This window comes from Heptranchias perlo, chromosome 5 (assembly GCF_035084215.1).
Source record: "Heptranchias perlo isolate sHepPer1 chromosome 5, sHepPer1.hap1, whole genome shotgun sequence".
Classification (NCBI taxonomy): domain Eukaryota; kingdom Metazoa; phylum Chordata; class Chondrichthyes; order Hexanchiformes; family Hexanchidae; genus Heptranchias; species Heptranchias perlo.
The window spans coordinates 87,018,828-87,040,173 of record NC_090329.1 but is presented as its reverse complement, the minus strand read 5'-3'; positions in this window follow the sequence as shown (position 1 = coordinate 87,040,173).

The following is a 21,346-nucleotide window of genomic DNA, read 5'->3' as shown; positions in this document are numbered from 1 at the left end:
AGCACTACTAATACATTTGACACAGCTTCTACCCTGTCATTATGCATAGCGGCTTGTGCTTATCCCTTTTTAAATTGGAGTCTTTTACCAGGAAACACCATGATGAAATAGAACCATTTTCCTTACGGCAAACAAATCCTTCTCCAGTGCATTTTGTTATTGTTTACTAATACACAGTTTTATCAGCAGTGAACTGCATGAAGGCTTCAATTAGTTCTTGATGAACGATCCCATAAAATCCTCAACTTTCATTTCCCCTGCTACTAGATATTTCATCCAGTAATATTACATGAAACATAATTGGGATACAACTCTAAGGACTCACTAGAGTATCCCATTATCACAACTAACTGTGGGGATGGACAGTTGGTTTAAAAAGTGTTGCTATGCACGTGACATTTGACCTTTTGAGAGATTTACTTGCCATTGTATTTTTTTTTCCAATTCTAATTATTTCAATTTAGATGCTTAGGTCAGTTCATCATTCATGTTTTGTCTGCAGAGGTGATGCAATTGATTACGGCTCTGTCAGATTAGGATTGGGTGAATAGTTGAAATCAAGCTTAGTTTTGCCATAGAGTCCGCAGAGATCGTCACCTACAACAACAAGCATTTCCGTAGTGATGTGCACATACAGGAAGACATCTCAAAATGCTTTGCAGAGTGGAAGAATAAAAAAAGTGGGCACCTTTCAGGAGTGAAAAAGAGGAAAACACAGGAATAGACTTAAGGATGGAGTCAAAAACACGCTTAAAGGATAGGGCTTTTGGAAGGCTTTTGAAAACAGGGAGAGAGGAGGCAAGGTGGGAGGAACTGGGGATGAAACATCAGAGGGTAGGGTTGTAATGGTTAAAATGTGGAGTGGAGGGATTGATGCTGGAGGAGCAGATCATCTTGAAAATGGATTGAGGACTATTGTGCAGTAATTCAGGTACAATACACCCTCTCTATGGTAATACATTTGGAAACTATACTAAAAACATGTTATGGCGAGGAAACTGTGTTTTATTAAAGCTTCTCTGTTAACCAGAGTCATGTACCTTATACCTGGTGTCATGGTTGGGCTGTTCAAGTGCTCATTATGATATCATAATTTGCAACTTCCACATAGTCAATGTCATTTTTTTTAACTGTGGTACGAATGGATGTTTTACCTTTGTGCAGCTCATATGCACTGTTCACATTTCTCAATAGCAAAACATAATGTGGAATGATGCTGCATTGTTTAATCTTGCAAGTAATTATTTATTACCATGGTGCCCATACATTTTACTATGGATTCCTATGGTATTATTATAACCAAATGTGAAGGGGTCATTAAAGTGTTAGAATAAGAATTCAAAAGCAAAATACTGCAGACGCTGGAAATCTGAAATAAAAACAGAAAATGCTGGGAAAGCTCAGCAAGTGAGGCAGCATGTGTGGAGAAAGAAACAGAGTCAACATTTCAGGTCAAAGACCTTTTGTCAGAACTGGAATAAGAATTAATGGTTAATTAACTTGTGCATTTCATGTCAATATGAAGCAGTTGTGGATGTGTATCATTGCAAAGGTGGTAGTATAAATTGAGAGTCAGATTGAGATCTGATGCACTGAAGCTGTGAAGTGCAAAACTCTTCCAAGAGACCTTTGATTCAATGGTTTGATTTTACATCAGATGCAGTGCAATCTAACTCAATGCAAAGGCAGATCTAAAATGTACCCAGATAGTCCACTGGTGCTCTTGGGAAATTTGAAAGTTAAGGCTGCATTTACACCTCTGTGTGACATTGATGTGGAATGATTTCGCTTTGTACTGATGTTGTAGTTCTAGTGTAGATGCAGCCTGAATCTGGGGGTGAGAAGGAGGAGAGGGGTAGAGGAGAAGAAGGGGAGGGGAAGGGGAGCGAAGGAGGGGTGAGGCAAGGGTCAGAGAGAGGCGGAGGAGGCTCACTTCCCATTCCACCATCACGAGTGACTCCCTCAGCCCCTCATTCCCATCATGTCGTCTACCCCTTCACCTTCCCAATATCCGTTCCCTTTCCTACCATCCCTTCCCTCCCATCACTATCTCTTCCCCTTTGAACTATTAGCTCAACCCCAGTATTCTTCCCTCCTCCTTGCTCTGCTGTCACTCACCTCACCCTAATCCTTCATCCCAGTCCCTGTCGCACTGGTCCTCTCAAGGGCAGGGAGCAACAGACCAGAACCCCCTCACCCTCAACCAGATTTTCTCCACCACTCTCTCTCCTATCCTCTTTTTCCTCAAATTTGTGTCTTTCTCTGTGTCTTTCTCCCCATCCCCTCTTTCTCTCCCAATCCTTGCTCTATTATCCCTTTTCTCTAAACCTCCTCTTTCTTAACCTCCCTCTCTCTCAATCCCTGCTTCTAACCTCCTTACTTATCTGTTTCCCTCAGAGGCTTTAATTACTTTCAAAATTCAACATTCTTTTGAGACTGAAATGAGGAAAGAAAGTCTCTCTCTCCCCTTCTGTCTCATACATGTGAGAAATTAGAAACACTGTCTTAACAGGTGTAAGCTACTAGTATTGACCTTTACTAACTGTCAACAAAACATTGATGGACATACATAGTTGACTTCAAAATTCAATGTGTATTTTTAAAAAACTGCATATTAGCATGAACAAAGGCACTAGGAGAGAAAGTCAATCATGGTGGCCCATTTTGCATCTGAAAATCAGGCAGCCAGCAGATGAAAATTGGGAGAAGGGGGTGGGGGGCATCTCAGCCATCTCTTTGATGCCCAAGTCCCACCAGATGTCATATTAAGGCAGATCTGTAAATAGGCGAGCAGCCTGCCCACTTGAAACATGCGTATGGTTAATTAAATATACAAATCGGGGTCCAACACCAGCTGTAAGACCCTAATTGCAAAATTCAGGTTCAGATGGGTAGAGTTGCGCCAGGTGTTGAGCAGCCTAATGAGAATGGAAGATCCGGCGCTGGACTGGAAGACCGGGAGGGGAGGGGAAGATTGGGGGAGAGGGGAAGATTGGGGGAGAGGGGAAGATCGGGGGCAGAGGGGAAGATCGGGGGCAGAGGGGAAGATCGGGGGCAGAGGGGAAGATCGGGGGCAGAGGGGAAGATCGGGGGCAGAGGGGATAGAGGTGAAGACTGGGGGGAGGGGGGTGGGAGAGGGGAAGATTGGCAGGGAGGGGGGTTGACCGGGGGGAGGGAGAGGGGAAGATCGAGGAGGGAGAAGGGAAGATAGGGGTGATATTACATAAGAACATAAGAAATAGGAGCAGGAGTAGGCCAATCGGCCCCTCGAGCCTGCTCCGCCATTCAATAAGATCATGGCTGATCTGATCCTAACCTCAAATCTAAATTCATGTCCAATTTCCTGCCTGCTCCCCGTAACCCCAAATTCCCTTTACTTCTAGGAAACTGTCTATTTCTGTTTTAAATTTATTTAATGATGTAGCTTCCACAGCTTCCTGGGGCAGCAAATTCCACAGACCTACTACCCTCTGAGTGAAGAAGTTTCTCCTCATCTCAGTTTTGAAAGAGCAGCCCCTTATTCTAAGATTATGCCCCCTCGTTCTAGTTTCACCCATCCTTGGGAACATCCTTACCGCATGCACCCGATCAAGCCCCTTCACAATCTTATATTGGGGGAAGATCAGGGGACATCGGGAGAGTGAAGAGGGGGTCATCGGGGGGATAGCAGGAGGGTAAAGATGGTGACATCGGGAGTGTGAAGAGGGGGACATCAGGAGGGTGAAGAGGGGGACATCGGGAGGGTGAAGAGGGGGACATCACAGCGGGAGACATCAGACATTAGAGCAGGTTTCAAAGGTAGGTTCATTTCGTGTTTTCACTTCCTTGCATGGTTTTTTATTTAATTGATTTTTCCCTGATCCGGTTTCACCAGGCGTGAATCAGAAGTGGTGGACAAGCCACCCAGGTAAGTTAAAAATCTTTCCAATCCCTTCACCTGTCACAGGTAAAGTGCCTTAAGTACCTCAATGAGGTACATTTGACTCTTTAACTGTCATCCCACCGGCTTTAATTGCCGGCGGGACTTCCGTTTTCGGGTCACCCACGCGCACACAGGTGGGTCCCTGGGAAACTCGGAAGTCAGTGGGTAGGAGCCGGCTTCCGAACCCAAACGGGGTTTCCGCGATTTTTGGAGCACCTCCCCAGTAATTGCCTCCTAAAATCTCCCCCAAAGACATGGAAGCAAACCTATTGATTTTCAAACTGGGGTTTTGAATTTATCAGACTTCTGTCTGTCTAAGGGTAAGCATACCTTGCACCATGAGTACAGTATCTCTTTCTATACTTTTATCTGTGTTTGTCAGCTTACTAGCAAATTGGGCCAGAATTTGCTGTCAAAATAACAGTGAGGGTGATGGTGCTCGCCGTTATTTATGCGCAAATGCTGCAGCAACTTCATCTTCAGGCGAGGGCAGATGCACGGTTAAATGAGAAAATCCAAAAGTTGCTGTCCGAGATGTGCCACTCTGCCATTAGCTTTGCGAAAACAGCATCTCACTGTGTGTCTCACCATTGACACGCATTGAACGGCGTGGAGTTCCTGTATTTTTGCGATAAATACGAACTAAACTTACCCCAGAAAGTTCAATCTTGTCCATTTCAGTCTGAATACCCTCTTAATGACATGATAAGTGTTAATTACTGCCAATCAACCTCTCTGGCACTGAAAACTAACTATTAGAGGTGTGGAGTCTCATTTCTTCAGGTTTTAATTGTTGTTGGAGATTTTAAAAATGTAAAATGTTAAATTTTATTTTTTTTTAACTTTTCCTTTCTGTCTCTTTTCCCTCTCTTTATTTCTCTTTCTGTACCTGATTTGACATTGAATTCACCCACTCTCATTTACACTTCCCTCTCTGTCCTTGCACTGTTAGTTTCACAATCCTTCAATCTGATTGGTTAATAAGATACACAGTTACTTGCCCTGTTCACTCAGGTCCCGGATGCCCTGTTTCCCCTCACTGTGACGTTATCGCACTTTCACCAACTTGCCACGCACAAAATTTAAAAACCTAAACATGCAAGGGCAAGTCTTACTAACGGCAGACACCATTAGATGCCCTACTACAGCAAATTATGGCCCAATATTTCAAGTGCTGTGTAACAATACTAAAACAAACATTTTCTGTAATGTTTTCTCATTGGGTAGCTGACATTTTCAGAAGTGCAAAACTACTAACATAAACTCTCAAGCTGAGACAAGTTGAACCAAGTCCTCCCCTTCCTCATCTCACCAGCTAATGAAATGTCCCACATTTCTGCTTCACCTGCATATTCCCAATTAATGAACATATACATGCTGCATGTTTTAATTGTTACAACTGAACTCCCATTTTTTGCTCTGCTTTTTTTCACCTGTAGAAGCAATTAACATCCACTGGATATTAAAAAACCAGGTCAAAAACTGTATCCTTTTATGTAAATTTCACTTTATAGCAGTTACAATGTAAACAGCTGGTACAAATTCACACCACAATCTCTTGATAGGATATTTCTAATTATGTGATGGTATAAAATGCCAGTATACATATTTCAATCCAAAACAAGGACTTCCAGTAATGTGGTGATGTTCATTCCAATCATAGTGCACCATCAGCCTTACAGAGTGCTATGGTGGGTACTGGATACTCCATTTTGTCAGTCCAACAGTTAAACACTTTACAAACAAATTCAAAAAGTCACAAGAGAAAGCAAAGTTTGCCCTGTATGTATTCCGAAGTATAAGGATGAGACTTGGCCAAACAGATATGAAAATGAGAAGACAGAATATCCTTGGTGGTTAAAAGGTTTGAGTTCCATCAGACACCTAAATTTAAAGCTACTAATTCGGTTATGATTCGGTTAACAAATTCTCATTCGAACCTTTAGGTTGGCCTGTCCCAGTTTGGAGGAAAAATGGAAGTATAGCAACAGGTCTGAGCTCCGTGGCTGTAGTTCAGATTCCAGCAAGCTAGATTTCTTGGCTCCTGCCTGGCTGCAATTATAATCAGAGAGAGTTCTGCTCATGTCTGGATAAATGCATGCACAGAGCTGGATCCCAAAAGTTAGGACTTTAAATGTTTAGAGGGTAGAAAGGGGAGAATCCCTGCTCTCTAAACATTTAAATTAAGGTCAGGTATCCAGGGTTCCCAAAGGACCCCCTGAACACTTTGCAAGCCAGGTTTGACATCGCACTGAATTTATATTTCGTTCAGTGCCAAAACAAAACAGTAATAGGTCCCCACCCCCTCAGGTCATCTCACCCCACTTCAATCTGGAGTTAGGTCAGACACCGACTCCGATTTACATTGCCGGTTTAGAGTTGGTGTGAAGATGCAAAATTCTACCCATTCTGCTCCACATCACCAAACTGCAGCTTTACTACAGTTGCCAATGGGTTTAGGGCAAATATGAAAGCTCAGATCACAAGCGAAGTCCCCAGCCTTTTGAAATGACCTCTGCCTTTGCCTTAGTTCCCATTCCTGTGTCCAGTTCCTGTGCCTGGGCATATTAACTCATCTGGGTGCAGTGAATAGAGTATCAGGCAGGGAGAATTGCACGCTCATAAGAGAGCCTGCCATTAACTTGGATGGACAGAAAATGGGACTGGCTTCATAAGAACATAAGAAATAGGAGGAGAAATAAGCCATGCGGCCCCTCAAGCCTGGTCTGCCATTCAAGAAGATCATGGCTGATCTTCTACCTCAACTCCACTTTCCTGTGCTATCCCCATATCCCTTGATTTAGTGTTCAAAAATCTATCGATCTCAATCTTGAATATACTCAACGACTGAGCATCCAAAGCGCTCTGGGGTAGAGAATTCCAAAGATTCACAATCCTCTGAGTGAAGAAATTTTTCCTCATCTCAGTCCTAACTGGCAGGCCTCTTATTTTGAGACTATGACCCCTAGTTCTCGACTCTCCAACCAGGGGAAACAGCCTCTCCACATCTACCCTGTCAAGCCCTCTAAAGATGTTGTACATTTCAATGAGATCACCTCTCATTCTTCTAAACTCCAGAGAATCTCGGCCCATTTTACTCAATCTCTCCTCATAGGACAACCCTCTCATCCCAGGGCTCAATCTAGTGAACCTTCATCGCACCCCCTTTCAGGCAAGTGTATCCTTCCTTAGGTAAGGAGACCAAAACTGTACACAGTACTCCAGGTGTGGTCTCTCCAGATCCCTATATAATTGCAGCAAGGCCTCCTTACTCTTATACACCAGCCGCCTTGCAATAAAGGCTAACATACAATTTGCTTTCCTAATTGCTTGCTGAACCTGCATGTTAACTTTCTGTGATTCCTTATTGAGCATGCAATCCTCACCAGCTAATATTCCTCTATGCACTGCACCAATCTGATCCAATTCACCCAGGCGGAGGAACAGGAAAATCTGCCCCAATATTATATTTTCAGTAAAATGTTTTCACAACATGATATAAAAATTAAAAATGCAAGATAGATTGCAATAGAAGTCAAAGTTCCACAAGGTATGTAAACACTGTGAACACTCTGTTGCTGATATACATTTTACATAATAATCACTCAAAGATGAACAGCATTTTAAGGTGCATTTTATGCAAGAATAGCGGTTTATATTTTGGGATTTTAAAAGTGCAGTTACATTTAAAACCAAGTCAGTAATAACATATTACCATTCCACCTATCATTAAGTGAAAATAGTGTTAAAAAATAGCTTCTTTCTAATAAGCTGTTTACAATAAATTTCTATAGCAGCTATTTCTACCACCAGCAACTAAACTAAAAAGGACTGTACATCTAAAACACTGTTCAAAGGAAACTAACACATTTAGAAAAAGCTTCAAAACTTGAATCCCTTTTCAACAGCTCTGCCTTTTGTGCAATTTTTGCACATTTTAAGCTGTGCTACAATAGACTATTTCTACAGAGCTTGATTATGTTCCATGCACCATTGTAACAGATCAATCAGGTGTGCTATGTAAATGCAGTACAATGAAGATTTGGTGCAATTGGGGACTAAGGTGTCACACCCTTCAATTGTGACAATGAAAATCATGCTTCTTTCAATGCTTCAAAGAAGCTGTTTGATGGCTGCATCCTTATTCATTCTTCATCTATTGACAATCACTATCTCCTCTGAACATTTCCTCCATTGCTAAAGCTCCCTGCAAGAAGCTTGCGTTCCTCTTTCATGCCAAATACACTTGCCTTTCAATGATGATTTTTAACTCTCTAAAACCTGATCATGTCTACATTTTGAGCACTGCTCCAATATTTGGAGAGCCTCTATTCGCAGTCATGGACAGGAGGCAAGAAAAACTTTTAGCCTCTCATATGCAAACCATTCTCACCTCCAGACTCCAACCTCTCTCTTTCTCTCCATTGCAACCCTTCTTATCCTTCTCTATTCCATCAATCTATTGCTCTTTTGACCTTTCCTCTCCTTTTCCTCAAGCTTCAATTATGTCATTTTATACACCCTTCCTCCCCTCACTGTCTTAAAATCAGAAGGACAATTTTATGGACTTTGCATTCCCAAGCAGGAGCACAAAGTCAGAAAATGACCAGAGATTCATTGAATCATCTCCTGTTCTAACACATTCTCTCCCATTACCTCGGCAAAATGGAACTCCTTACCTTCCTCAATCATTCCTTCCTTCTACAGCCTTAAAGCTTTTAAAAACCAAGCTTGACATCTGCCAAGCACTAATACTTGATCTACTTTATTTTTCTTTCCTAGACCCGGAATTTCCTCGGAATTGCTCCTACTCCACCATCGTAACTTCACTGGAAGTACAGCAGAAACCGACAGTTTACATGCGTAAACTTAGAGGAAAGTGATGCCGGCAGAGCGGGAGCAGCTCTGAGGAAATTCTGGGCCCAATTTTTTGCAATCTTGGTGTTGTTGTGCATTAGGGGTTGTGCCATTTTATCTATGTTTCTCAATAAAAATAAAAATGCCATATTTGAACCAAACTCACAGCGCAAAGTGGAAACTATAATTCATTTTAACCTTGCTAGACAAGGAAGCATTGTGGGAAAATCATATAAAATGGAAGGCCGGCAGTCTTTTAGCTCAGCAAGTTTATCCAGTGAGGCCATGTTCAATCCTAGATGTGTGCGGAGTTACGTGATCTCAGCCACGGCTACCGTAAGGCCATTACAATTCACCTCAATGCCCTTGGGATGGAGAGATAGGAAAAAAATCGACAGGGTTTCAGTGATTGCTTCTGAAAGAAGGACATTGGGTAAGCACATGATCGGGTACAACTGTGATCATTCCCACAGTCAAATAGCCACCTGATACATAAGGCTTACACATTAAGAGTTGTCACTTGGGTGAGGTATTGGAGAGCATTGGTTGGCCATGGAACTGTGCCTCAGCAACAAGCCACGTTCTTCAAAGAGGAAAACAGAAAATACAAGTGTAAAATGCAAAAGAAAATGGAACTCAGTGAAACCGCTATTAATAAAGTTCTCTGATAAAGTTAACTTCTTTCTCTTTGGTCTGCTTCCCATCTAAAACAAAGGCCTGTGTCTTGAATTTATTTTAAATGGTTTTCTTTTTTTGTCCCCAGGGGGTTTACGGCAAGTTGAAACTGGTGCAAGTAATTTTTCTCAGAAAGGGGTAATTTGTAGCAGTGCAAAGATTGTGCAGGAATGCCTTGGGTACTGGAGACAGCGTTTTGTACGTCTACCATGCACTTCAAGCAGTAGAGTTTGAAACAGACGGCACGTCACTAAAAAGTCAGAGTGCACATTTGCAGCTTTCAAAATATAACACCATCTCCAAAACTGAATGTTTAATCCTGTCTTTATCCCAACCAACAATGAAGAGACCCAACAGCTCTGTACAGTGTTGGTAAATGAAGCAGGGTGAGTTTCTGATTCACGAGGTCTGATTTCAGAATACAGTGGAAATGTATGAAATGCCTCCAGCCACAGAATTTCTAACAATCTTAGGGAGTTATTCAAACCTTCCCGAACCCCACGCCCACCAGTGTATGAACTTAAACAAAGAGGATGATAATGTCATTTTAGATTTCATCATGGATTTTACTTGATATATTAAGGGCCGAAGGAACAATTCTTCAAATCTTTTTATTATAAAATTCTTTCTTTAAACCGAAAAGTTAATTGCTTTGTTTTGATTAGATCACTGTTCCATAACCAAGTGACAGTTTTTAGCTACTGATTTCCCACTAGGTAAATGTCACTGTGTGGAGATTAGCAGATAAAGGGAAATATCTCTACTGATTGGGGGAGGCACTTGGTCCACACACAAAGCCATTAGATAGACGTGGTGGTCAATCATGACTGACAGTGGTGTTTCTTCCCACTTTCAAGTCTCTGATAATTGTCTAGAAACTAATGAAAGTGACACATCCAAGTCATTGATGTTTGTCAGGACACAGCTGTCAGTCAACAGAATGAACTCAGGGAACAAGGTAAGAAAGGTTAAAATGCAACAGAACCTCTCGATAAAGCTCTCTTTGGGAGTCTCATGGAAAGTGAGGGCCATCAAATGATGTTTATATGGTTTTATATTAATAAGGAAGCCATAAACAGTAAAACTTGCCTGAAAAATCATGGTGTACCAGAGAATATTACATTGAGAATGTGTACTTAGTTGAGGAGAGGCGTCCATGAAAGACTTAAGGAATAATTTTACGAGTTTGCACTTGGAAAATCATGGGTAGTGCACACCCAAATTCCTAATATGTGCTCCCAGTGGGCAAAGTTAAAGGTCATCACTGACGGTGACATCCTATGACTTTGTTTTGTGTATTTTAGTATTTTTGTTCATTGTTCCCCACCCACCCTCCCCAATATTTCTGTTTAAATAAATGTTGTTAGCACCATAGGTTGAAACTGTTTTGGAGGAGTTGCTCAGCCCAAGAGTGTGAGAGGGCTAAATGACATGTACAGTTGAAGTATTTCTGTGATAATGAGTATCCCTATCCCCATTCTCAAACTCAGTAATTCTGACAAATCAGTCCTTTTCAATGGACTCGCTAGGATCTTCTGTTGAAACAAAAATATATATATCTTTTTAAAAATCAATTGCAGTAGACATAAAGATGTTCAAATTAATGCAAACTATTTCTAATACTTTGCTTTAAAACAAGGCACTGATAGGGCCACTCAGTCTGCAGTTATGAAATCTTTCCAGTAACTGGTTGGAGCAGTGTCAACAAAGGTTGTGGAGCTTATGATATCTCTAGTTTAAGTCTTTCCTATCTAGGATTCCTCAGCTGTCACACCCATAAATTCGCCCTGTCACCTGGTCCAGTGCCTTACAAAACACAATCACATTTATTAAACAGCCAGTGATGTGATGTGATCCTAACACTAGTGAGGGGTGATTCTGTGAACTCAGGCTTCCAGTGGGCAGCTATGCTTGGAGGGAGCATAGCCCAGAGAATTAGGTTACAATGCCTAATACATAGCCCTATCTCTGACCCATGCTCCCTGTAGGTGTAGCTTTCCACTGGAAGTATGGGATTGTAAAATCACCCCCTTCTGCTAAAAATGGCAATGTTCATTAAAAAAACTGGGACAAAAGAAATTGAAAAATACACTGCAAATGTCCATATTGCAATATATTATAGCACCTGCAGTTTGCTTAAACTTACCAATATAACAGCTATGAGGAGAGTTCTCAGAGTAGGACATTCCAGGCTCATCTTGGAAATCAGTCACATTTAAAATGCTTTCAACATGACGTCACCCCCCATTAAACTGTCTACACAACACAGATGTACAGCCAACCTGCTAGCTAACCACTAAAATGCCTTTCCTTCCAGCTGTTCCACCCAGGCCAGCAGTAAATTACTCAAAAGTACATATATTTAAAGAATGCTAGACAATCTTCCACAGCATTACACACAGGGAGTCAAGACCAGGTACAGTATTCAGGTCAAGCAGAGTTAGAGGGCGGGGGGATATTTGGACCCTGGTGGGGAGGGGAGTAGAGGAGGAAGGAACAAGGATACGAGAGTCAGAGAGGAGGGAGGCAGAGGGTGAGGAAGAGAGGGGAAGAGGAGGAGGAAAAAGGAGGATAGAGATGGATGGAAAAGTAGGAACAGTGCCCTTGGTTTTGCTGTTGGTGGGGTGAGGTATAGCTCCCATTCTTTGGTCCCTGGCAGAGATTTAAGTCTCACTGGGGTGGGATGAACTCCCCTATCCACCACCAGGCCCATTTTTTCTCTCCGTCAGCTCCACCTTCCGGCCAACAGGACTCGATTTGGGCAGAGGAGGAGTTCTGAGCGCACTTTCCATCCATGAGGACACAGTTTTACTCTCAGTGGGATGACAGCTTCCTTTCCCTCAGCCACCAGGCCCTGTGAGAGGGGGGAAGGGGTGATGCAACTGAATCACTACCTGGAGAATTGTTCAGTTGGGTGGGGGGGGTGGTTTCTGCCTATCTGGGGCTGGGTTAACAGCAAAAATGGATGAGCAGCAGCATTTCTTTTTGGAAAGATTGGGCAAACTAAAAGTATAGGAGGTCCAAGGTGGGTATGCAGGATTTTGACGATCGTGAGAAGGCTTGGAAGTTCTTGGTGGTGCTTAAGTGTTGGGTCTTGATGATTTTGACTGTGTCAATTTAACAGGTACACCAATTATAAATGGCTGTAGGAAGTAGAGAAACTATTAGTGCACTTAAGAACCACCGTGTTCTTGCAGGAAAGGTGGTTCAATTGAGGAACAGAGGAACAATTGTGGAACAGATGACAAAGGACGCCATGTTGCTGCTGGATAATACCAAATGAGTGAATGTTCAGAATGTTAGCATTAAATAGAATTAATTATATTAAATACCCTATCACAGTACCACCTGCAGACATAACTTGTACTGCAGGTAGGTGTTGACACTTTTAAAATGGATTTTAAATGTGACAGTGTGACAGCCAGTTAGGGCTTTTGTAGCCTTATCATAGTCTGCATCATGTCCTGTATCACACAGCATGTTGAATATATCTTGCAAATGTTTTCCCCAATAATGCAAACACAAAGCTCTCTTTCATTGGTGATACTGGTGATATCAAAACCCATTATGCATTCTCAAATCTACTTTACTCATTTCTCCCACCTGAAGGGACTGAAATAGTCATTGTATACTAGCAATGTGGTTTTGGGAGTGGCAATCACAAGGCCCAATGTTATTAGTAGACGTACATATGATTGGTATTTATACTGGAAGAAGTTATTGATTCACTCCAGACATACATAAAACTATAGCTTAGCAAAGCACGTGTACCATGCAGGAGTTAATCAATCGTATTTGTACCACCTGAATTAATTCTTAATTTCCCCCAAATTATCCAGGAACCTCATTAATATTAAAACCAGCCTCGTCGTCGACATGCCATGTTGGTTTTATAAGCGCTTTACTTGCAGAAAAAAGTCCTTGGTTGTTACAAGTGACACAATCGCCTTGGTCCAACGGAACCTCCTGGTTCTCCCTCTAGTGTCTGGATGAATAGACTACACATGGTCCAGTGAGTAAGGGAAAACAGTAAAACATGCTGGCACAAGGAGAGCAACTGGACACGGGGTGATGAGAACATAAAGACATTTCAAGACTAGGAAACAGTCATTAGGTTCAACAAATCTGCTCCTCTTACAATGATCTAAATGATTCCAGAAATTACTAAAGGATGCGAAAATAGAATTGTCTAGTCTCCACCAACAATGAAATACCAAACCAGAAATTGTATCATCTGATTATGGAATCAGATTTCTTTACCTAAAATAATTATTTTTTTTGCCTTTGTTCTAGTAGCACAAATATAAATGATCTAAGGGAAAAGCCCTCCTTGGACTGTTCAACAGTCTTATTAGTGAAAAGATAAACAAGTTAGAAAATGTATCCCACAAAGAAAGAGGTGCCAAAACAACTGAATTAGACAAAAGGAAGAAGACAAAAAGATACTTAGGAGACACAGGGATGGAGCAGTTGGAGAATTCACTAAAGAAAGAATTATAGTAACAGATAAAATCTTATTTCTTTTACAGTACAATGGTGAATGACAGTTATATAAATAGATTTTAAACTTAGGTATTTATCCTATTCAAAACTATTCATGTAATAATGAGTCACCACTGTGTTTAAGAGAAAAGGGGTTTACAAATTCACAAAGTCACTGGAAGCACAATTTTTCTCAGGTGTAAAATATCAGTTTGTGTTTACATTGCAGTAGACAGCCTCCTCAAGGTGTTTCCATTATCTGATCCTTAACATACACACATAATTTTGTCTTTCGTGATCTTGCTTTCGTTTTACACTCGGTTTTGTAAATAAGATAACTATTTTGGTTACTTTGTATCACTTTTCTCTCCTTTGCTCCATTTCACACACCATACCTGACCAACAGAGTGGGTGGGTGACCAGCTCCAAGACCTCTGCCAATGCTCTCTCTGGATGACTTCCCTTCTGATTTTTCCTCCCTTAATTTCTGTATCAAAGTGTTTGGTTTCAGCTTTCCACCTCCCAGATGGTATGACCAATGGCAGGAACTCAGTAAAGTTATATACCGGTCCCCGGCTTTTGTTTTTTTATGAATCGTAGATCATGTTGGACATAATCATTCTATGGTCACTGCTCCTCGAGCTTGCCATGACTTCCATTTTCTGTAAGTTGTCAGGGTCATTAATAAATCCCAGGTCAAGATGAACACATGGCTTCTCTGATGCATTGGCTAATGAAACAGTCATGAATCACATTGACCAACTCTGACTCTAAATCGCATGTGTTTCCTAATTTATAATGGGTTAGTTAAAATAGCCCATTAGCTCAATAAAATAGCTAACAGCTTCCTGTTCATACACACCCTTCCTATTTCTTCATAAAGTGAACTAACTGTCTTCCTTCTTGAGCCGGGATATACCTGTGGATCTGGTTACAAATGGAAAATGTTAGAACAGAAAGATCCTATTCAAAATTTACTTTCTTCCTTGAATTATGTAGATGGTATGAGTAATTTGGTAGAGTCCAAAGCTCAGAAAAGTTTCGTATACTGCAGCAAGACATTGCGCACATAGCAACACCAGTCCTAATAGCAGTGGAGACCTCTGTTAAGCAGACCATAGGCACAACAAGAGAATCTCTCATGAATGCTCCCACTGCTATTATGAAGGCTTTGGACAGCCTAATTGACATGGAATACAGTTATGAGCAATCACGAGGGAGGGATTCATAGATGCCCACTGTTTTATGCTCAGACAGATCAACCAATATTGTGAGGGGACACTGTTCATCAACTGCTTGCCTGGAGTAGTACCAGGCCAGGAAATTGGCACTTATGTCAGTGTCAGTTCTGTGCCATCCAATAGCTCTGAAGAGATTTGAACACTAGGATGAGAATATTAAACTGGAGGCATTGGGAGGACAGGAAGCCATTGTAGGACAGAGAGCACAGAAGTGATGGGCAAGTGGGACTTGGTGTGGGATAGGATGCGGCAGCAGAGTTTTGGATGAGCCAAAGTTTATGACGTTTCACAATTCTCTCTGAGAAATTAGAAATAATTCTCACAATTTTTGCCAGTCTTCCACTATACAAGTGATGGAATGTTGGGGATATACCTACAGCTTCAGTTATGACAATCCTGTGTCACACTACACTTTCAGTATAACTACATGTCATAGGCCTATATTCAGGCAAGTATTTGAGCTGTCAGCATTTCTGAAGTTGTTGGTCAGTCCTGGTTAGCTTGCCAGGACTGCATGTATCAGTTTATCTAGTGAGTAACTGAGCTGTACAACCAAACAAGGTTTCAGGTTCAATCTCCACCTGTGGTGAGTTAGTTGACCACAGCTGGGGTAATTGGTGGGGCACTATAAATGGCCGCAGTAGCTGGGATTGGGGACCAGGATTTTTCCCCCTAATTGTATCCTCTCAATCGAAATGTGCATTTGAACATAAAGGCCGAGAGATTCATTGGCAACGCACCTGTTTTACAGGTGTAAATTGGGTGACTAAGCATCCAATATGGAAGGCACTGCCCACCATATTAGATTGAGCTTGCCATGACTTCCACTTTCTATAAGTTGTCTGGGTCATTTATAAATCATAGGCATCCAGGGCACCCCTGCTGAACAATTCAGGAAGCTCATTATAATATTTAATAAATGTCCTACACTAGTTGTAGGACTCTTATGTGAAATTGGGCTTCCCCAGTGTCTGACTTGCCATGTGATAAACTCATTCAGCAACTCGTGGCTCCAACAGGCAGCAAGTACCCTTCAGCAGCACTATTTACAGGGCTCATCCACTACATACAAACTCGGATCAGCCGTCCGTTATACACCTCTCTCGATTTTTATTTCATTTAGCGAGTTTGCCATTTCCTTATTGTCCATTATAGTCTCACTTGCATCTGTCTTTAATGGGTCCAAATTCCCCTTTACCACACTCTTTCTCTCAAATCATTACAATAGTAACTACACTTCAAAAAGTACTTCATTGGCTGTAAAGAGCTTTAGGATGTCCTGAGGTTGTGAAGGGCGCTATATAAATGCAAGTCTTTCTTTCTTTTTTACTAATACTTACTTTCATTGTTTCCCTTTGTTGCTTTTTATAGCTCTCCCAGTGTGCTAGATTTTAACATTTCCTTGCATTTGTATAGGCTTTTTTTTTAAGCTCGATAGTCTTTTACCTTGACCACAGGTGCTTAACTACAGTGAAGCCTCTGCCTTTTGGGGTGTGTACTGGTTTTGTATTACACCAAATACTTCTTTGAATACTTTCATGGATTAATTTCCAAGGTTTATATGTAAACTGTAAATTTTAATGCTATTCATTAATGAACATGGCATTTTAGACTTAGGAACGTAGGAACAGGAGTAGGCCATTCAGCCCCTCGTGCCTGCTCCGCCATTCAATAAGATCATGGCCGATCTGTGATCTAACTCCATATACCTGCCTTTGGCCCATATCCCTTAATACCTTTGGTTGCCAAAAAGCTATCTATCTCAGATTTAAATTTAGCAATTGAGCTAGCATCAATTGCCGTTTGCAGAAGAGAGTTCCAAACTTCTACCACCCTTTGTGTGTAGAAATGTTTTCTAATCTCGCTCCTGAAAGGTCTGGCTCTAATTTTTAGACTGTGCCCCCACTCCTAAAATCCCCAACCAGCGGAAATCGTTTCTCTCTATCCACCCTATCTGTTCCCCTTAATATCTTATAAACTTCTTTCACATTTTTTAGATTATTGTTGTAAGATAGGGTTCTCCATCATACACATTTTACTCAGTGAGTTTGTTCGTCTTAGTGGTGAGATTTTCTAACTCTGATTCACCCCTGATTAACTATAAAATGACATGCTTTATCCCCACAGCAGTTTAAGAGACCAATTTCATGATAATATAATAGAAAGAAATGAACTGTGGAATTCAGAAAGTGCTTCTTGTGCTGTTATTTTCCATTTAATTCTGACACGTGGTTCTGAAATACCAGTGTTATCATTCTGAATTTGGTTACTGTGACATAACTAAAGCATTTGTTTCTAGCACATGTTAATTGCCGCATCCAAAGTCCTCCTATGTTAGTAGCAGGGACTGAGGAGTATTCCTCCCAGTAAACTCCAGAAAAAGAATGAAGAAGAATGGTCAGTGACCACCTTACCCCCCCACCCCCACCCCACCCTTTCAAATCACACAACATGCCAAGTCCCAGACTCAACCCAGTTCCAAGTTAACACAGGTCCACGGAACAAAATTGCCCACAATTCAGCACAAATTGCTAATCTCATTAAAAAGACCAAAAGGATGGCTTGTATCGAAATGGGATTTCTGAGATTGGAGTAAAGAGAGAATGGGGGGGGGGGGGGGGATTTTAACACTTGGCAGTGTAAAATAGATGATATCGGATTGCCACCTGTTATACTCCTTGCCCGATAATGGGCGGCCATTGCAATATTGCCCATTTCACACTATCACCAAAAGTTAGAATTACCCCAAAGGGTGTTATTGGAGCAGAATGCAGAGTTTTACTGTGCCTGGTCTTTCCTATACATCTTATATTTGTTGTTGAGACTACAAGGGTAATTTTGTGATCCTGCACTCCCAATATGGAGTCATGCTCCTACAGAGTGAAGGTCAGAGAAGTGGAGCCTAATACTACTGCCTTATCTACGACCTGGGCTCTCTACATGCTCGACTCCTGGCAGAGAGCGTGATATTGTGAAATTAACATTGGGAGCCTGTTCCCTAGCACTGACATCCTTCACCTTTGTGAAGACAAAAGGAAAAACTGGAAGCCGGCTGCCCTACCGACTCTCCCAGATGAAGGGAATTTATGCACTGGAGCAAAGCTGGGGCAAAGGGTCCAGAAGGGGAGAAAATCAGGGGAAAAATATTCATTCCAACTTCATTTGTGAAAAGGTACTAACTAAAATGAAACATGATCATTAAATGATGTCAATGACTGATAATCACTATGGCTTCTGTAAGGGCACAATGATTTTTGGACCAAAACTCTAACGTAAATATATATATGCTTTATTGGAATTTGTAAGATCAGTTGACTAAAATGATCAATGTGTTCATTGTTTGCCCTCTTTTTTTTTTGAAAAGGAGTGCTTTGCTTCTGATGTATGCTTCCCCATAAGCCCCTTATACATTGACTTCAATAGAAATAAAAATCGAGAGAGATCTATAACAAGCGATTGAATCAATATTGCCTGTTTTACATTATCACCCAAAGACAAAATTACCCCCATTATGTGTACAGCAATGCTGGTGCTCTAATGCACAGACCTAAATTGTTAAATCCTACTAGGATCCCTGACTTGAGCTTGGAGGTATTCCTTTGGCAGTGTCAACAGAATCTACACTTCGGTGCTTTGACTTGACAGTAGTACACATGAATGCTGTGGAAACTGTGTTTGGCACGTCCGCTCCAAGTCAAAGTGACCAGAGACTATTTAAAGAAAAATTTATTTGTAGATATCCCACAGAGTATCTACTATAGCAGCAAATGATGAATATTAAAAAATTAAGCTTGGAACTAAGTTCTCTAATGTATTGAATATGATGGTATTAAAATTGGCCCTGTGCCAGGATCTGCTGAGACTCAGGATTTAAACTATTGCATGTGAGAAAGACATTCGTTATAATTTTAAGTCCAAATATAATTTATTTTTGGCGTATAATTGGTTTCTACAACATATCCCATAGTCACAAAATATTTTCATTGCACAAAGTCAACTTAAATTTTTAAACAGCTTAATTGGTTCTGATTTTTTTTATAGTGAGATCTCCTTTATAGCACCATCAACAGAAAAATAGCACATTGTGCAGGAGTGAGGTGTACAAGTTCTCTGCTAGAGACAGATCCACAAACAATGTGTGCTATATCAGAGCTTCTGATGTATCAGAATGTGCTAATATTAAGAAGGCTAGGTTGTTTTATATGGATTCTCTATGGGTTAATCTGTGTCACATCACAGGTTGTGATATAGAATTGTTATAATGAAGGTCACGCTTGCTGCTTTGTTTAGGTTTTCTATTGGAAAGGGAACCGCGCATAATATATGTTATATGAGAGGTACGGCACATCAGACAATGTTACGATCATGAATAGGTTTGGTGCTGTATGCATTTGGTCTATGAAAGAAGAAGCCCTTAGCATTGTTTGTTACATCAGAGGTTGAGTTTTATCAGTGCCTAATAAAGGAGTCCACTATACTGCTTTACTAACTCTTCAGACAACATGCCACTTTCTCTGCGTATTGGTCTACTAATGTACATCTGAAAACTATATTGTTGTTTTCAGATGTACATTAAAACTCCTCTGTCCCATATTGTTGATTTTTCAAACACATCGCAATTTAAATCTACTTACCCCATACTGGGGATCTGTGAAGAAAGAATTGTCCATCAAATCAACACTGTTTCCAGTATATTTATAATTTATCTTTTGCTTGAGGCTTTCCTTTACACATGAAAAGGATCTTTCTCATGCGGAATGTGCTGATAACATTTCAAATTCCAAGTGATGCTGGCCTAGGCCAAGATGTCCATTGTTTCACAAATAGCAAACAATTATTGTGTTTTAAATAGCTAAAACAGAACAATCCTTGAGGATGCTTACTGGACAGCAAACTGAACTTTTACTTTCTCTTTGCCGATATTTCTGCTTTTTCCGAGTTTCTCTCACTTCCTTGTTTGCTCTGTCACTCTACATTCTCCCTCTCTGCAGGGAACAGACTCCCACTGATTTATTCAGGTCCCCACACTAATACAGCATTACAGCAGCCTGATTTTTTTTTAATATTCATTTTCGGGATATGGGCGTCACTAGCAAGGCCAACATTTATTGCACGTCCCTAGTTTCTCTTGAGAAGGTGGTGGTGAGCCGCCTTCTTGAACCGCTGCAGTTCGTGTGGTGAAGGTTCTCCCACAGTGCTGTTAGGTAGGGAGTTCCAGAATTTTGACCCAGCGACGATGAAGGAACAGCGAGCGATATATGCTTAAGTCAGGATGATGTGTGACTTGAAGGGAAACTTGGAGGTGATAGTGTTCCCATGCGCCTGCTTTATACTCAGTATTCATAGATAAGACTGCATATAGACAGCAAACTGGATAAATTACCGAGTTTTCATTAAATTTATTGCAACATTTGGGATTGCAAAGTCTGCATTTCCAAGGGACAAAGTATAAAACCAGACCAAAGAAAAGTAGAGATTGCTGGGATATCAATACTATTTTCACCCCATCTGAATGCTGATATCAGTACAAACAGCAGGGATGAACTGGCACATCCTTCCAGCTGCATCACACCCATACCTTTGAAAGGAGTCACAACACAAGCTCTAAAACAGAATGGCAGAATCATCTGCTTACAAATGATTCTAATATGGTTTCTAATAAGATATGTGCAAATGGGCCTCCTGAACCCCATTTAGTTTTTCTTCTGTTGTGGCTTATGATTCTTGAACTTAGTGAATTTTCTTGTTTTATTTCCACGCAAATCAAATACATTCTACATGTTTGCTAGTTTGTGCTATCGTCTGTCCATGTAATGAGTTGGCTCTATTCTTTTTCTTTTTACACGTGACCTCAAGCTTCTCTCTCAGCTCTCTGATTCCAGGACAGAGGATTCAAGTAATAAAAATAAACAAACTAAAACAGCCTCAGGCTGACATAATAATCATCAATATTCACCAAACTCAGACTGCGGCTCTAGTGAAATGTTGTTGTATATCACAATCTGTATAGAGTACGAGAGTCCAGCCTGTGGGCTGGACAACCACAGGATTTACTATGTTGCCGCAAGGTTTAATTGATTTTTAGCACACAACAAATGAATATTTTTTATATTATTGATGTGTTATTTTCACAGTATTTTTCCCCCTCTCCATTCTCTCTAATCTCGGG